We start from the raw sequence: 18,960 nt of genomic DNA, 5'->3' as shown, positions 1-18,960 counted from the left end.
AGGTTGTGCCTTACCTAAGACCTCCTTAATGTCACATGTTAAGTTTGTGTGTGTGTTTGTAGTAGAAACCATTTGTGTGTATTACCTTTGAGCCTAAAGATGTGCAGTTACCTGCAGGAGACTGTTTCCTTGGAGACAAGAGGATTAGAATGTACTATCGAAAGTGTTGTTTCATTATTTTAATGTGGACTGTGAAGCTAAATTAAACTGTCCCAACATTTAACTTACAAACGTGATGATGTGAATCATCTAGATATAATCCCGAAAGAGCGGCCCTTTCTGTATGCTTACTGGTAGACGGAGTAGGTTGTGCTGAAGTGCTGTCTCAGGTGGAAGATAACTCGTGTCGGGGAGGTTTAGACAGACTTCTCTCACCCCTAAGGGGACTTTAGGAAGGAGGGGGCGGGTTCATGACGAGTAATGTGCTGTAATGGGTGAGGAACTGGATGGGAGGAACATAAATATTAACTTCAACAACTACAGGTAGGAGGTGAAATGAACCATTTTTCTGAAGTGGTTGAAGGCAGCCGGAGATGGGCCCTCTGTCCTCAGGTAGGCCATCGAATCCAGACCAGCGATTTCAAACCTTTCCTCTCATGGCACACATAAACTGAGGACTGAAATTCTGCGGCACACCAAAAAGTATACTTTTTGCCGATCGGACAAAAAATAGGTAGAAACTATTAACATCGGATGGGCTGTTGTTGTGTTGGCTATGGTTATTTTTTTTGTTTGTCAATCTGAGGGAAAAGAGGTCAGTGCCCCTGATGAAACAGGCAGGTATGGATGGCATGTTTTTAAAATGCATGTGGCACACAGTGTGCCGAGGCACCCTGGCTGAAAATCGCTGTCCTGGACCATGGGTGCAGACTGCTGTCCTTTCCTGCTTTTCAACAGAGAAGTCATTGAAACTCACAGAGGGGAGAGTGTGAGAGGGAAGTTGCTCTCACATGCTTACAGCAAGCTTCCTCTTCACTTAACATTTCCCTTCTCCAGAGCCTTTCCTTTTATCTCACCATTTCTGGGGGATCTGTTCACCTACCTATTTTATCCAAAGTGTGTGTGCACCTGCACACACACACACACACACACACACACACACACACGCCTTTCTGACTGCTCATTCTTGCTCCTAGATATTCCCTTGAACTTGAAATGTCTCCTACATCCAGATGCACATGGCCAAGTGCACCAGGAACCCAGTGAGATCAATGGCCTGTAGTTAGCAGCTGGCCCCATGGTTTAGGGCCAATCTGTGGCCTTTTGCTATTTGGATATCTTCCTTGGAGTCTCACCCCTCACTCCAGGCAGCTTATCAACCTTTCATTTCAAAGAAACACATTGTTCTCATAAAAGGGAACTATGTACCTCTTTAGATTGGCAAACAATTTCCTCCTAACTATGTTTTTCTAACCTAATATGAAAATTGGCTTATAATATCTGAGCACATCCTGGCTTTGGGTGAGAGAAAAACAGCCATAAATTGAACCAGTAGAAGAAGGAAGCTAGGCCATACTTTTAAAATGTTTTTCATGGGTCATTCATTCAATAAATATTTGCAATCCTCTACTATTCACCAGGCCCTGTGCTAGGTGGGTCCATGAGGTTTGACTCTGTAATGTGAGCAGCTGGCTCCAGCTGGGAGAATGCCACCTGGGTTTTATAAACACTGCCGGCGTGGTGGGTGGTAGATCGTTGAGGGCATTTGGTTTATGAGGAACAGAAGTAAAGGGTGTCACAGTGGGAGGTTGTAAGCTACGAGGCTGGTAGTGCTGCAGCCACTTCATAACAGCAACTGCCTTGAATGGGCTGGGGTTGGGCACTCATTCCCCAGCCGCAATTCTCCGGTGGCTCATTTGGATGTGCAGTGCAATGTGAGAAATGGAGGCCTTGCAACAGATGCTGCTTAAGTGCCCACATTTAATGCTTGTGTCACTGATTGGGAATTAGAGGTACTTTTGATCCTCACCGAGTAACCACACAGGTATTCCTTTCTAAATGGATGATAAGAGGCAAGATGTTAATTTACTTCCTGTAAAGTGGTCGATTTAGGCAGCCTCGAAATCTCCTATGACCACCAAGGGAGTTTAGTTGTCCCGAACAAGACTTGCTACAGCAGAAACTCTGGAAGGTGGTACTTTCCCAAAGCAGCCGGAAGGAGGCAGTACATGGGCTTGGCTGGAGGCCATCTCATCCCAGGAGAGGAAAAGCAGTGCCAAGTCCCTGCAGGCAAGAATCTCCTGTAGGATCTGTGAGCAAGGGTCCTTGTGGGGTAGGCAGGGTGAGTGCTAGTCCTCAAGAGTGTTGCATATTTACCTTCCTGAATTAGGCCACAAGCCTGTTCAACCCATACTGAGACTGAAGTCATGACTGTTGGTTCACCAGGAAATGTGGTTTCAAGAGACATTACCCCAAGCGTACAGAAGAGAACTGCAGCTCAGCCTCCTCAGCCGACAGCTGCTCCAGGAAAATGTCCTTTCACTCCTTACCAGGCAAGCTCTGCAGATGGTTGTCAGAAAAACATCGAAGGGGCATTCAGACCAGACAAATTTAATAAGAGGGGTGAGTATTTGATGGTTTGGGGCACTGGACTTCTGTGGGAGAAGGCAGTCTGGCAAACCTGTCTGTGATATTTGCAGCGCCAGTCTTCACAAGTGTTTGTTCAAGGTGATGCCATTTGGAGACAGGTGCTTCATGATTTAGAATATGAAGCTTATTGATGCTCCATGTACACTAATGGTCCACCCGGGAAGACCCCCGTGGGAGAGTGAGAAACATCCTGGAGCAGCGGAGCCTCTCTCTTGCCTCATGCAGGCCAGCCAGTGGCTGGGGATGAGGTGGAGAGAAGCAGGTGGATCAAAGCTTCGAACATCTCAAATGTATGGAGCTGCCCAGTTCCTCAACTCCTTGTGTATCACTTTTATCCCCTTGCCTACTATTGATAAGAAATAATTTCTGTACCTAACAAATAGTAGAGGCAGAAGACATCACAAGAAAAGGAAACTACAAACCAATATCTTATAAATATTGGTGCAAAAATCTTCAACTGAAGATTAGTCAACTCAATCCAACAACATATACTAGTATAAATGCTTATACATCATGACCAAGTGGGATTTATACCAGGAATGCAAGGTTGGTTTAATATTTGAAAAATCAGTTAATGTAACACATCATATCAAGGATACATCATAGAATACAAAATAAAAGCAACATGATCATATCAGATGCAGGAAAGCATCTGATAAAAAACAATATGCTTTTATGCTAAAACACACAACAAAGAAGGAATGGAAGAGAACGTCCTCAGGCTGCTAAAGAACATGTATGAGAAACCCATAGCTAATATCCTCACACCTAATGGTGAATATTGGAAGATTTCCTCCTAAGACCAGGAACAAGACAAAGATGTCTATGCTCACTATTTGTATGCAACATTGTACTGGAAGCTTGCAGATAGCATTAAGGTTGTTGATTAGTTGACTTTAAAATTAGGAGATTATCCTGGATTTTCTAGCTGGGCCCAATAGCGTCGAAAGGGTCCTTAAAAGAGGAAGGAGACAGAAGAGGAGATCAAAGTGATGCCAGGTGAGCAGGACTCCACTTGTTTTTGCTGGTTTTGAAGATGAAGGAAGGGGGCCACCAGCCAATGAATGTGGGTCCCCCCATAGAAGCTGCAAAAACGAAGGAAGTGCACTTTATAGAGCCTACCGAGAGGGGTGCAGCCTTGCCCAGGCTGTGAATAACTGGTGAAACCCATCTCAGACTTCTGGACCATAGAACTGTAAGATAAATTTTATGTGTTTAAACCACTGAAGTTTGTGGTGATTTGCTACAGTAGCTGCAAAATAATCGGTGAGTGACTGGCGTTAGAAAATTGGATCTGATCACTTGCTAAGAAACAATGGCTACAAATCCCACAATTTTTACCTCTGAGGAAGGAGCTCTAAACTTCAGACAAGTTATTACAAATGCAAACAGAGTTACTTGGCAACAAGACAAACAGTTTCAGAGAAGCCAGCTGGAGATTGGAATCACCATCTTTCAGACTGAGTTTCTTGGTACAAACGTATGCTTTTTTGTGTGTCTTAACCACTTTACTTTAAAAAATACCAAGAGAGTAATTCAAAAGCTATGTATAAATCATCACTCATGATGATTTTCTCAAAAATGGGAAATTTATTGAGTGATAAAAATGGAAGAAACAACGGCTCTGAGGGAGTCCCTGAGTAAAGGTAGTATCTAGATCAGCAGAGATGAACATCTCTTAGGTCACAGACCCATTTGAAACTCTTTTTTGTTTGTTTGTTTTTTATTTATTTATTTATTTATTTATTTTTCTTTATTAATTAAGGTATTACATATGTGTTCTTATCCCCCCATTGCTCCCCACCCCACCCCCACTCCTGCCCTCACCCCCCTGGTGTCTGTGTCCATTGGTTAGGCTTATATGCATGCATACAAGTCCTTTGGTTGACCTCTCCCCCTCACCCCCACCCTCCCCTACCTTCCCTCTGAGGTTTGATGTTCTGATTGATGCTTCTCTGTCTCTGGATCTGTTTTTGTTCATCAGTTTATGTTGTTCATTATATTCCATAAATGAGTGAGATCATGTGATATTTATCTTTCTCTGACTGGCTTATTTTGCTTAGCATAATGCTCTCCAGGTCCATCCATGCTGTTGCAAATGGTAAGAATTTCTTCTTTTTTAGCGCAACATAGTATTCCATTGTGTAGATGTACCACAGTTTTCTAATCCATTCATCTGCTGATGGGCACTTAGGCTGTTTCCAAATCTTAGCTGCTATGAACATAAGGGTGCATATATCCTTTTTGATTGGTGTTTCTGATTTATTCGAATATATTCCTAGAAGTGGGATCATTGGGTCAAATGGGAGTTCCATTTTTAGTTTTTTGAGGACACTCCATACTGTTCTCTACAGTGGCTGCACCAGTCTGCATTCCCACCAGCAGTGCGTGAGTGTTCCTTTTTCTCCGCATTCTTGACAGCACTTGTTTGTTGATTTGTTGATGATAGCCATTCTGACAGGTGTGAGATGGTACCTCATTGTTGTTTTGATTTGCATCTCTCAGATGATTAGTGAATTTGAGCATGTTTTCATATGTCTCTTGGCTTTCTGTATGTCCTCTTTCGAAAAGTATTTATTTAGGTCCTTTGCTCATTTTTTGATTGGGTTGTTTATCTTCCTTTTGTTAAGTTCTATGAGTTCTCTGTAAATGTTGGAGATTAAACCTTTATCAGTGATAACATTTGCAAATATGTTCTCCCATACAGTGGGCTTTCTTGCTGTTTTGTTGATGGTTTATTTTGCTGTACAGAAGCTTTTTATTTTGATATAGTCCCATTTGTTTATTTTCTCTTTAGTTTCCATTGCTCTAGGAGCTGTATCAGTGAAGATATTGCTTTGGCATATGTCTGAGATTTTGCTGCCTGTGGATTCCTCTAATATTTTTATGGTTTCCCATCTTATATTTAAGTCCTTTATCCATTTTGAGTTTATTTTTGTGTATGGTGTAAGTTGGTGGTCTAGTGAAACTCTTTTTAGAAAAATTGGCATGCATACCTACCTACACACACAATTTAGCATTTGTTTTTATTGGTTTTACAGCCCTGATGTTTATAAACTCAGGTTAGAAGCAGCTGATCTACTAGTAAACAGATATTGTCACAATGTCCTGTTGGATGGTAGTGAGGGATGAGTCTCTTAGAAAACATTCGTGCGATGGAGCACAAGTTCACACGCAGAAGCAGCATTTTCCTTATTCTAGTTAACTGAGGGACTAGCTTCTCTTCTGGTTTTAGTCATCAATAGGATCTAAATCCAATCCTTCGTTGGGAAAGGACGTGGGCTCTTAAATCCTTCAACTGTGAAGCTGCAGGAGTGATTTCTCAGTCCCAGGGCTCTGCAGTATCACTTTCGACAGAAGCATCTTGGAAAAGTCCGCTGTGAAAATGTGACCAAGAAGTCCTGAAGGAGAAGCTCCAAGATCACAAGAAGGTACAGGGGGTGGAAGTGGGTGGAAACATTGGGATTTTCTCCACTTAAAATTAAAACATTCATGCTTTTAGTTGGTTGGTTTGGTTTTTAACTCAATTCATGGAGATTTATTAACAGAAAACTAAAAATTAAAATAAAGCCAGTGGCCACAGAACTGGTGGTGCGATGCAGTTAAAGGAGTGTCACCTCGCTGTAAAGGGCCCATCGCCCGGGGCTGCATGAAGGCCACTCAGCAGAATTCCCTGGACACAGTGTTATGCCAGGGCAGATGCTGTTATTGTAATTATTGTTGCAAAGTGCTTGTGTAGCAATAGGATTCTCACAATCATAGAGTTTTTTACTCTCCCTGTGAGCTTAGAGGTAGATTAACATACTTCCCTCCTGTCTCCTCCCTGTTTTACAAATGAGGGAACTAAGACCCAGCGAGACGAAATAAGTTGTTCAAGGCTTGCAAAAAGAACTAGGATCTCATTCTTCTGGTTTTACAAAACAAAACCTAGTGCTTTTTTAAAAATAGCTTTTCCAGCACTGTGGTTCTCATGGTTGATTGCCTTGTTAATCTACAGCAGTTTTCCATCCGCATCAAAAGAGCTAATGGACTTTGCTATGAATGAGAATTCTCTGTGCCCATGCATGGGAGCATTCAGTGGGAAGCCAAATCAAGACCAGCCAATCTTCCAAATAGCTCTTCTAATTCCTGTGTTAAGTATTTACTTTTTCTCAGTCCGTTCATGACAGGTCAACCAGGGAGACAAATAAGCTCAACTGGGAAAATATAGAGGAAAGGAATCTAAAACATGTGCCTACAAAAAAGATCAGGCACCTGTAGGATGTGTTCTAGGCACTTGGGAACCGTCCTTAGTGGGAAGAACCACGAAATACAAGAGCATCACTTCACAGCCAGTGCAAGAAGGCTTTGCAGATGGTCGCACAGCATAGAAACCATATTTTAATTTTCTCTCAGTGAAAGGCATTATGAGTTGTTTCAGGAACATGAACTCGAGAAGAAAAAGGATGGAACCAGGATGAAGACATTGGGATTTTCTCCATTTAAAAAAACACACAAAATATTCATGCATTTAATTGGTTGGTTGTATTTTTAATTCAATTCATGGGGATTTATTAACAGAAATAATTTATTGCTGGAGCCTCCTCACTCGTGGGGTGACAGGGGCAGAAGTTAATTCTGCAGAGCCATGTTTGAGGAGGAGGCTGGGGATGCCAGGCTTTGTTCAAAGAGACAACACAGTTAGAAGCAAATTCTAGAAGCTTCCCATCAGAAGTGAGTCAGAGTGTGGGGAATCCAGGTGAGAGTCTGTCCATGTCCAAAATAACCACAAAACTAAGATATTATGCCTTTTACTCCTGTATTTATGATCTATCCTCTAAACCAACTGGTGGTTGCTACTTTAAAAAAAAGTCCTTTAATAATTTTTTTTTTTAAATTTCCTCAGGAAACAATAATTGACTCTGAATGCAAAGTATGTCACTGAAAAGTGATCAATTTTTTATGAACTGTCCCTAAAGAGAGTAGTGTACAAATTGGCTGTTATGTTTTAAGCAAAAGACTCAAAGTGTCAAAAGAAAAGAAACCCAATCTTTTAATTGGCATAACTGATGAAACTTAAACAAGGGACTGGGTATGCCCTGAGTGTTGATATAAGGTTTGTTATTACCGTTATTTCTGAGTGTGTTCTGATTTCCATTATGATTTCTTCTGTTGAGAAGGAAAATAGGGGGGCAACTATGGGGGCTTACAGCCTCGATCAGTATCTAGTTAAACAGTAACCTTACTTCCCCATTCTAACTGACTTGGGCGGAGCTGCAAAGCCTACCCCGAGGGGCCCGCCACAAGAAGATATATACTAGTATATCCAAACCTCCACGCATTGTCTGTTCAGGCTTTGGATCAGAGTCCCCTGGACTAGCAGCGCTGTGTAATAAAGGGAACTTTCCTGATTCCTCTGGGTGCCAGCTGTCATTCTTGTGGGCCATTTGCCACAACAATGTGATCCATGATTTAAAGTTTATATATATATATATATATATTAATTTCTAATATATGAGCTATTTTGGGCTATTTCGTTACTGATTTTTCACCTCATTGCATGGTCGTCAGAGAATGTAATCTGTGCAAAACACTGGTCAAAGTTATAAAAGTTTCTTTGCTGTGCAAAGGGGTCAGGATATGACACCCCAAACTATGCAATTTGGAACGTTGATTATTTTGAGCAAAAGGCAATGGAGAAATAGTAGGTGCTTGAACTCTCTGCTGCCCCCCTTTCTGACTAAAAGCAGCCATAAATCCCCTCCTCTCCTGTGCCAGGGCGAGGTGCGGCCCTCGTCACTGAAAACCGGAGCCTGCACATGAGTGTGATATGCAAACCTTACTGAAGTAGCCTTCACTTCCACTAGTCCCCCCATGTATTTCCTACTCACTTCCCACAATGCATTGGCCCTAGTACCCCAAACCCCCTTTTCTTTGTCTAATCACTTCACAGTTTTTTGTCCTTTGTTGAAATAGTACTAAGCCCCCAAGTCTAACTGCTTCTTCGGGTTTTCCCTTCTTTTCTGTAAAAGATCCTGTACACATAAAAAAAAAAAAAATCAACATCAATACAATTTGTGTGGCTTTTCTCCATTAATCTGTCTATTTTCAGTTTAGCTCACATGCCTCATTGACTGAACCTAGCAATTCAGTTATTCACTTCCTTCCTGGGAAGGGTCTGGTCAGTCTTGCCAGCTCTTCTGGCTTAAACACTACACATCTCTGATGTCCCCATTTAAAAAAATAAAAAAAGGTACTAGCTTCTGATTTCTAGATGTTGACTCCGTTTTTTTAATTTTTTATTTCTGAAAGCATCATGCAGACCAAACCAAACATTCTGCAGAAGGTATATGGCCCGTGACTGACAGTTTGAGACCTATAGAACAGATGGCTTAACTTTGAATTTTTTACCTTGGGATCATTTTATTGAAACTTGTAAACATACATGTTTTTCATTTAGAAACTGAAAATGATTCAGTAAATTGGAACAAATATTTTTTCTGACATAAGAATGTCTATCTCAGCTTTCTAACAAACTCAGCCATTTCTCTAAGTCTGAAGGGAGTGACGTCTGCTAGTTCACCTGACACGCTACCTGCAGAGAATCTGTCTCCCTATTATCACAACAAAGAAATCCTGGTGATTAACTGGGTATAATTTGCATAAAAATCATATTCTTGCCTTAGAAACACACACATCTATTTATGTGCAGGGAATATCAAATGCAGATCATTTCCCTGTGAAGTCCAAATGTCCACAGGATTTCCATCTCATAATATGTTGGAGTGCAAAACTCCCCAAGAACTACCGAGATTTGCAGAAGAAAAACTCTACGCTGCTTGGGGCCCTCCCCTGGCTGCTTGGGTGGCTGAAATCCGCACCCTGCTCAAGCTGATCCAGGGTTGCTTTCCGGCCTCCTGAGTGATCCAGGTAATCTGAGCTCCAGCGCTCTGCCTGGCCAGGCAGCCATAAGGAAGCCATTGCTTTCTCCTGGGGGTAGTGCACGTCAACCTGGCAGGGCCACATGTTCCAAGGCCAGCTTTGCCTTGTGCATGGGTGACAGAGCCTGCTAGGAGCCCTTTGAAATGCCAGGGCAGCCTGCAGGCTGGCGGAGCAGGCATTCAACCATGAGACAGCTGGAACCCATTAAGGTTGGCAATTTTTGCCCAAGGGACCAAAGTGCCTTGACATTGGCAGGGCCAAGGACTTGGCTCACACTTGACTGATATTTGTAAATGTTTAAAGGGAATTTCAGGCGAAGGAGGTGAGCCTGTCCCCGGGGTCCTGTTTCATGCCTGAGCGACCTCCCTGAGGAAGTAGTTAGGTGCCCTGCTGATGGGCTCCCTGTCAATTAAAGACAATTCCAGGAATTGTCCACAAAGTCAGGCATTCTATAAAAATTTCCATGAAGGAAAATGGTCTGAACACACGGAAAAGATCTAACTAACAGTAGTATGTTTCCCTCCTCTTAGTATTCTTTTTAACAATATACTAGCTAATCAGTGTTTAGAATAAAATATATAGGACATTGTTCTGAGGGCATTTTATTCTGATAATTTTTCCATTCATTTAAAAATGCACACGTGATTGTGATAAAATCATCTTTAAGTCATCTGTTTACCTAAAAGAAAAAAATTACCTTTAATGTAACTCAATAGCAAATACGATTTATGAGTATGATCAAATTCTAGCTAAGATAGGTATGGTAAAAGCCTGAATATGAAACAACATACTATTTTCTTCTGCAGAGATAAGGCGTGGGCACAGAGCCAGAAATTGGGAGCCACGGTTCTAGTCCAGTCCTGCAAGGTAGTCGCTGCAAACAAGGGCCAATGATCAATTAAATTGCCAAAATGCCGTGCTCTGTATTCTATTCTGGAGATTGACATTACCCAATTTAGAACTCTCGGGTTAAGGAAGCTAAACACTCCATTTTCCATATTCCCTGCCACTGTGACTTCTCACGAGAAAGAGGTTTCATCAATTCGTTGCATTAGTGCAAAGTTGAGTCCAGAACGGAGTGAAGTCAGGAGAGAGGCAGCGGGCACAGGGCACCCATTTGAGCTTGTCCAGATGGAGAGGACACAGAATGCCTCTGAAGCCAAGAGTTCTGGTGATGACTGGTAGTCCCTGGAGTTACCGTAGGGAAGGCTGTTTCTGGGATGCACAAGAGGCAGCTTCTTGATTCCTAGATCTCAAGTAAGGCATGATGGTCCTGGAGCCAGCGGTTGTCATAACCGCTCTCTGATTGAACTGGGTCCCTTAGCAGGCCAGTTCTGCAGTGTTATTCTGAAAGTGGTTCCTGAGAGCCCAGCCTAGAGTCTATTCTTCTAGCTATCCCAATGATTCCCCGGATTAAATCTCGTTCTGCTTGAAGTAACTGGAGTGGTTTTTCTTACCTGCAGCTGAACCCTTACGGTGCACTGTGGCTCCCTGTTGGAAATGTTGCTGTAAAGTATAATCCTACGAGGTGGGAGATATACCCATGCCGTTTCCCCTTGACCCACCCAGCCCTTGTTGGTAGGTGGTGTTTGTTCCCGTATCTTCTTTAGTAGTAAATGTTTTTCACAATCCGTGAGCTTTCCCCTCTGGCCAAGCTGCCATGTCTCTCTGAAGAGCCCAGCCTCCTCCCAGGGCAGGCCAGGGCAGGGCCAAGAGTAAGAATGGCACATGCTTGCTTCCTTGGGTGCTTCCTTGCTTCCACAGCGCCTGGCTGAATGACTGTTGGAAACTCATAGGAGATTAACATACAGTAAATGACAGCAGGTGCAGAGCTTTGGAATGTTTTCTGACCTCGTGTGAAATTGCTTTGACACTTTGTGTCACAGGCTCCCTTAGACAGATTTCTTTTGCATATGGACGTGATGATTCTATAAATCATAGGTAACTGTTTATTTTATTGCTCAAGAGCCTCCTCTTGCAACCTAGTTTCCCTTGAGTGCTGAAAAGGCAAAGCTGTGCTGCTAATGACTTACAGTTTTGGCTTATAAAATTATATTTAGCAAGCGATTTGAAGTAAATTCTCATTAATTATAATTATAGAATACTTTATTAAAATCATCTGTGATCTATTAGACACATAGCAAACTAGCACCCACCAGAAACATCAGTCATGTATGGTCCTAAATCTCATACATATAACTGGTGTGAGGGCACCTTGCCCGGACTGCCCCTCCAGCTGTTCATCAGGGGCTGGGGTCTTGGGCTGGGTAGTGGGTCTACTGTGTGAATTTCATTCGTGCCTTCATGGATTCCTCACAATCCAGTTAGTGGCTTTCAAACAGAAGGAGTCTGAGAACTTCTAGCTCTAACTCTTTATAAGGATTTTCAGGATTTTTCTGCAAACTATGCTTTCTTTTCCACAACCAGACCTGAATTCTCAGTAGACTGTGATAGATTACTTTCTCCTTCTCCTGTGGTTTTTTGTTGTTGTTTGTTTTCTTAGAGGTGATGGGGGAGAAACTAGCACACATTTAAGCTAGTCCACAATGTTAGTAGACCCTAAAAATGCTACCAGTTGAAATCTATGCTTCCCTCAAGGTTAGTTGAGGCTTTCCTCACATCATATCCTTTTTACCTCACAGGATGGTTCTTATAAAAGGGGACGCCATCCGAGGGTGCTCTGGGATTGACATTGTGCTGTTCAGTGACGTGTTTGCCAATGTGAACCATTGCAAGAAACAACTGAGGGAAGTGTTGGATGCTCTGAGAGAAAACCTGAAGCAGACTTCACAGAGGAACACGTTTGGGTGAGTGTATTTCTGTGAATTCTTCTGTTCCACAGGTGAAAACACTGCTAACAGGAATCCTTAGCTCAGAACAAAAGAGCATTATTGAGTAATAATTACTTGTGTATGCTAAACATTAAATTCTTGGGAGAAAATCTGAAGAGGTTGCCCCAGAGGCAGTTTTTAAAAGGCTTCGAGCTAAATTTTCAATGAAATTTCACGAATCTGAGATCCTATGATTTAAGGACTAATTATGTCTCTTCCAATGCACCTTTATTTAATTTCCATCCCCTCCACTGAAATCTAACCCTGAGGAATGCAAACAGGAAGGGGTGGGAAAGGTGCCTCCGAGCACAAGAACCTTTGAGACACATTTGTCTGATAAACATTCCCTCCCATGGCGTCCTGGGGTCTCTTGCTGATGTGACTTTGCTGACATTATACACAATGTCTCTTTGCCCCCAAATGTTGAACTAATCAGGCCTGGTGGTTTTCTTTCCCTCCCTCCCTCTCTTTCTTTCTTTCTTTTTCTTTCTTCTTTCTTTCTCTTTCTTTCTTTCTTTCTTTCTTTCTTTCTTTCTTTCTTTCTTTCTTTCATGAGTTCCAAAAAGAAAAAAAAGAAAAGAAAAAGCCTCGACATGTTGTTATTTATTTTCTTACTTCATTTTTACGTCCCCTGCTATTTTTTTTTTCAATCTAGTCAGTTGTGGATGAAGAAAAATGCAAATAACTGTGCTGTAAAGTGAGTAAAACTTTTTTAAAAAGAAAAACAGACCAAGCTGTTTTACTTTAATTCCAAAATAAGATAAATGTTTTAAAACAATGTCCCAGAACTGTTTATTAATTTAAATAATAGATTCATTACCAAGCCCTTGCTTCAACTGAGTCTAGAGAACCAGCTTGAATGTGTCTTTTAATGAAAAACACTACCTTCAGGAATACCAAACACCTACTAAATTGTGGTAGTTAGTGAAAGACGTCAGATGAATGGCATGATGGTGACTATAATGAAGCATGTTGGGGTTGGAAAGGCAAAAGGGGAAATGATGGAGTTTCACATATGATTACACTTTGGACAGGGAAAGACCACCTTCAAGAAAAAGGGGGGAAAAAAGTAGAAATGGGAGAATGTGTTTTTCATTTTTACCCATTGCTTCTTCCAAGTTTTCCCCATTAAATTTGTAAACTATAGGGTACATTATAGCATTGTTATTATTATTTATCAAAACAAGACAGTTAATGTACTCTAAAGGCACATTAAATATAAGAGTTAGGGTATACCCTTTCCATAGTGACCTTATTTGGAATCTAAATCTTTGTCCTTCATTGTTATGCCCTTTTCTACACTCCCTGCCCACCCAACTTCAAAGAACCTTCTAGATGCACTCTCCCTCACCCTGTCCCCTCCCTGTGTCTGTGGCACCCTTCTCCTGGGAGTTTTTCTTTTGTTAGACTTCCAGAACGAATTCTGAAGTAGAACCCATGAAAAACAATAGTGCTGAAAACCTGGGTTCATTTGCTTTCATTTTTCCTGCCTGAAAACATGTAAACTCATTTTCTAACCTTTGTTCCTTCTCTTCTTTCAACTCATTAAATAACTTAATTAAAAAAGCCTTTAAAGTCGAACTGAATTCCCAGGTAACCAACATCCTTTCTTTGCACCTAATAAATTTGCCTGTTCCTTTTCTCTTCCTTGGAATGAGTTTTCAAGGGGCTAATGGTTTTAATTCAGCTTGGAATATATTTTATCCCATATTTTATTTTGGTGAATGGTTCCTGTGGCAAAAAGGGAAAAGGAGCATATTTACAGAAGAATGAAATTTCAAGGCAGACTCGGGGAGGAGGGGCGGGACTGAAGTCAGGAAAGGAGACAGATTGTCCAAGGGTTTTTTCTTGTACTGATATCTATATGCAGCAGTTGCTTTTTCTGGCTTTTTTCTCTGCTACTCAGAGCAACGAAGACCATACCATGATTCATTTGAAGGGAAAAATTGAATTAAAAATGGAAAAGAAGCAGATATGTGAGTCTGACAGTCGGTTTTGACTCCCACCCACTGAGAGAGTAAAGAAGTTTATTGTTTCAGTTGATACCTGGTTTTTGGTGATATATTGTTTGTTGCTGTTATTTTTAAAGCTATTCGGTTACTTTACTTTGAAAGATGGGTGTGAGAAAGCCTTTCTTTTCCTTTGGAACTAGTCCATGTCTTAACCTACCGGTAATAGCAACTGCTCTGTGTCAGTCATTTTCTGGGCCTGCTTGTGAATGGAACCCGGGAGACTTGCCCAATGTGCCCAGGTCCCGGGAAGCATTGACATGCCCGCAGCACCAGGCGCCTCTCTTCACAGACCATGTGGTTGTTACTGAAAACTACAGCGGGAAAACACATTCTGAGCTTTGCAGGAGACAGTGCTGTAAATATATGTAATACCTACGACAGTTATGGTTATAATTGGGATTCCTGCCCATTATCTTTTATTTCTTATTGCTTTGCGTTAGAGGGGAGAGGACTGGGGGCTGGGTGAGAAGGGCGAAGGGATTAAGCAAAGAAAAAAATGAAAGACTCATGGACGCAGACAGCAATAGGGTGATTGCCCAGGGGAAGCGGGTGGAGGGAGGTAGAAGAGAATAAAGGGGGGATAAGTGGAACTTGACTTGGGGTGGAGAACACACAATGCAATATGCAGATTGTATATTGTAGAAGCGTATAGCTGAAACCTGTATATTTCTATTAAACAATACCACCCCAATAAACTCAATTAGAAATAATAATTAGAAACTTAAATTACATTTAAAAAAATGTCTACATTATTTCCATGTGCAGCAAGGGTGGGAAGCGACTCCTAGAGACGACTTTGTTCACCAAGGACTTTCCCTGATCTTTGTGCCGTCAGCTTCTGAGACTGAACCTTAATCCGTGCTGCCCAGCCTGGCAAAACTCAGCAGTTCCTTTCAACTCTCCAAGATATCAAGCAAATGTTGACAAGAAAAAGCAGGCCATATTTCAGGCCCAATTCTCTACCCTTCCCTTTTCAGCAGGATGCTGGCCTGTGACTCTGTAACACTGCTTCTGCCTTATGAGCCTGACAAAGTTCTGCTGGTTTCTTTAACCCCAGAAGCCTCCCTTTGGCCACCAAAAGTTCCTATATTCAGTCTCTTGTCCGTTTCTGAAGCCGGCCAATGTCCCCTGGGAAAATGCAGCAGAATAACAGTCTACTTTTTCATGATCTGCTGCTCCCCTATCACATCAATGCCTTGCAAACTACTCCATTTTACCAGAAGTAGAAGTCTGATTTTTTAAAAAAATATTTACTTAATCATATTTATGATTAATAGTACCTTGTATCAAAATCCATATTCCAATACAATTGATTTAGACGTTATTTATGAATCACCTACTATGTGTCAGATACTAGAGACAGAGCAGTGAACAAAGCAAACACAGTTCTTGCTCTTAAGCACCTGACACCCCAGATGGGAGAAATAAGCCAATAATATAATGCCACGTGGTAATTAAATGCTATGAAGAAAAATAAAGCAAGGTAACAGGACAGGAAATAGGGAGGGTGCTCAAGTTTTAAAGGGTAGCCAGGTCCAACTGGTGTGGGTCAGTGGTTGTGACTCAGCCTATGAACCAGGAGGTCATGGTTCGATTCAGGTCAGGACACATGCCCGGTTGCAGGCTAGATCCCCAGTGGGGAGCATGCAGGAGGCAGCCGATCAGTGTTTCTCTCTCATCAGTGATGTTTTTCTCTCTCTCTCCCTCTCCCTTCCTCTCTGAAATCAATTAAAAAAAAAAAAAGCATAGCCGGAAAAGGCCACGGGTACATCAGAGACTGAGTGAAGCCAGGAAGCAGCCCCTGTGAATTATCTGAGACAAGTGTATTCCAGGCAGAGGAACAGCAACGGCAAAGGTCCTGAGAGGGGAACACTCCTGGAATGTTCAAGAAATTGCCAGGAGAGAAGCAGGGCTGAGTAAGGGGAAGCATGGTTGAAAACCATCTAGTACTTTGCTTTGTTCCCTTTCTATTGTCTTTCATGCCATATCACGTTTCCTTCTTAAGGCTACCAATGGGGAAGAGAACACCATTGTCTTTAACGTTCAGTTTTTTATGTACTGGAAGTCTTCACAGTCATTCTTCTGAGATCGTGGCCCACACCCTCCACAGGTGAGATTTACTTGTTTTGGTTCGCAGGAAACTTTAAAATAGCTGCTTATTTAATATGCATTTATAGAGGCCTGGCTGCATCCAGACGCAGTACTAGTATTGAGCGAGGCATACAGCATCAGGCTGCTTGCAATAGAACTGAAACACGTAGTATTTTTAAGGAGTCACTTTTATTTTCCAGTAATGCATAAACACCATGCGTCCTTATGCCACCAGTTTTTAATTTAGGAACTATGATCAAGCATTAATATTTGTCCAGGATAATAGAGTGGAGTATAAAGAGCACAAGAGAAGTATGGACTTGGCCTGCAAGGAGCTTCTTGTAGCGGGAATCCCAACTTGAGCCAGTTGAGTTTGCACAGGATTCAGCCACAATCTGGATGGCTCAGGAAGGTAAACAAGTCTCCTCTAATAGAAAAGACAGGTTAGGAAGAGCTTTGATCCAAAGTCAACAGATCAGTGTTGAAGAGAGGTGTTTAATATTCAGCACCAGTGTGGACTCATGCCTCTGTCTTTGGAAGACAGATTTCAAGAATATTGAGTAAAAACCAGAAGAGCTATTTCCTGAATGTCTACTGAGGCGGCCAGAGCTCAAATTGGCACAGCTTTGCAGCCTGAGGGGTAGAGAGACATTCTGGCGTTGCTGTGTGAGCAGGGAAGAGGCCCGGAGAGCCTGGACAGCCAGAGGGACCACCCTCAGTCTAAACTGAGAAGGTACAGGAGCAGGCCTGTCTCTTTGCTGGCCTGACTTTCCTGGCATTGGGAGGAGCAGTTGTGCCTTTGGCTGGTGTGGCCATCACTGGTGGCATTACCATTTTTGGCGGGACTGTCAATCCTTTGGTAGCAGCAGCCACAGAAGACATCACACCCAGAACAATAGAGCAGGAGAAGAGGAAAAGGCAGATGCCATGTTGTACAGAAACGAAGAGCCTGCAAGCACGTGTGAGATAGTAACATCACAAGGACCACAACAATGTCATTCTCATTAGGTGGTTGTTTTTTATTGGTTTTAGAGTGAGAGGAAAGGAGAGGGAGAGAGAGAAACATCGATGTGAGAGAGAAACATCGACTGGCTGCCTCTTGCACACCCTCTACCAGGGATTGAGCCCACAACCCACGCGTATGCCCTGACCAGGGATCTCACCTACAACCTTTCAGTGCTTGGAACAATGCCCAACCAACTGAGCCACACCGGCCAGGGTGGGAGGTTTAGATGAGGATTTGGGGGTGGGACCCATGAGGGGATTAGTGCTCTTATAAGAAGAAGAGACACCAGAGCTTCCTTTCTTGGCCACGTGAGGACACAGCAAGAAGGTGGCCATCTACAAACTAGGAAGAGGGCTCTCGCCAGGCACAGAATCTACCAGCACCTTCACTCGAGACATCCAGCCTCCAGAACCATGAGAGAATAAATTTCTGTTTTTTAAGCCTCCCTGTCTATGGTACTGTGTTATAGTAGCCCATGCAGAGGCCAGATGACTAAGTGATTTATATAGGTGTAAATGCATTCTCTGGAAACTTGGGGTTGAGTCTAGGCTTTTGTTGATTTAAAACACTGAAAATACCATAGTAATGTGTGAGCCAATACATGACGGGTCTTCTTACTCTAGCTTAACTGTAGGTATGAAGTATTTTCACTGATCTATTCATTTATTTATTTCATTCGATCATTATTTCTGGAATATCTACTATATGCCATTAAATACTTATAATAGGTTAGGTAGGAAATCAGGATTTTTGCTTTTGGGGAAGCTCACATTTGATAGAGGAGATATTCATGAGCAATAACCTTGAAATATTTGTTATCTTCTAAAGCTCCATGCTTTCTCCTATCTCTCTGTCTTTGCACAATGTTTCCATTGATACACTTTTCTTATTCCACACCTACATTCTGCCTTGCAAATTCCTGCTTACTCTTCAAGACAGCTCAGCTTCAGCTGAACTTCCTTCCTTAATCCTCCCTAGACCTGCCGCTTCTGCTTTCCCATCGAATCTTCCCTGTGTCACTGTTGGAGCATGATCCTGTTATATTGTCACTGTGCACACGCTTGGCTTCCCACTGTATTTTGAGCTCCTTCCATGAGAATAAGTTTTGTTTGTGTGCCTGTCACTGTATTATTCAATAAATAGGACCTTTCAGCCAGACTCCAGAGGAACGTGCTGACTTTCTTGAGTTAGTTTGCCGCTCAGTTTAAAATTCTCTTCTATTGTGCTATAATTTGTCAACATACATGAATTGCATGCCTTCCATGTTCCAGAGACTGTGTTAGGACTGGAGGTACACATATGAATAAGACATGGTGGGGTTTATAGATGGAAGGTAAATAGATCACATAAGTAGGTCACTTTAATAAAACATCATCTTGCCCTAGCCGGCTTGGCTCAGTGGATAGAGTGTCGGCCTGCAGACTGAAGGGTTGCGGGTTCGATTCCGGTCAAGGCATATGCCTGGGTTGCCGGCTCGGTTCCCAGTGGGGGGCATGCAGGAGGCAGCCAA

General features: G+C 42.3%; 1 protein-coding gene across 1 annotated transcript in view; it reads left to right on the top strand.

The window, feature by feature from the left end:
• LNPEP (leucyl and cystinyl aminopeptidase) overlaps positions 1-18,960 on the top strand; it is a 192,168-nt gene that overhangs the window by 98,979 nt on the left and 74,229 nt on the right. Inside the window, exon 18 of the transcript XR_008555844.1 lies at positions 12,153-12,317. The gene's annotated coding sequence lies outside the window, so the exon portion shown is untranslated. The remainder of the gene's footprint in view (positions 1-12,152; positions 12,318-18,960) is intronic.

The sequence above is a fragment of the Eptesicus fuscus genome, chromosome 4, assembly GCF_027574615.1.
Source record: "Eptesicus fuscus isolate TK198812 chromosome 4, DD_ASM_mEF_20220401, whole genome shotgun sequence".
In the NCBI taxonomy this organism is placed as follows: domain Eukaryota; kingdom Metazoa; phylum Chordata; class Mammalia; order Chiroptera; family Vespertilionidae; genus Eptesicus; species Eptesicus fuscus.
The sequence above is the reverse complement of the archived record's forward strand: the minus strand, read 5'-3'. Positions and strand labels throughout refer to the sequence as shown.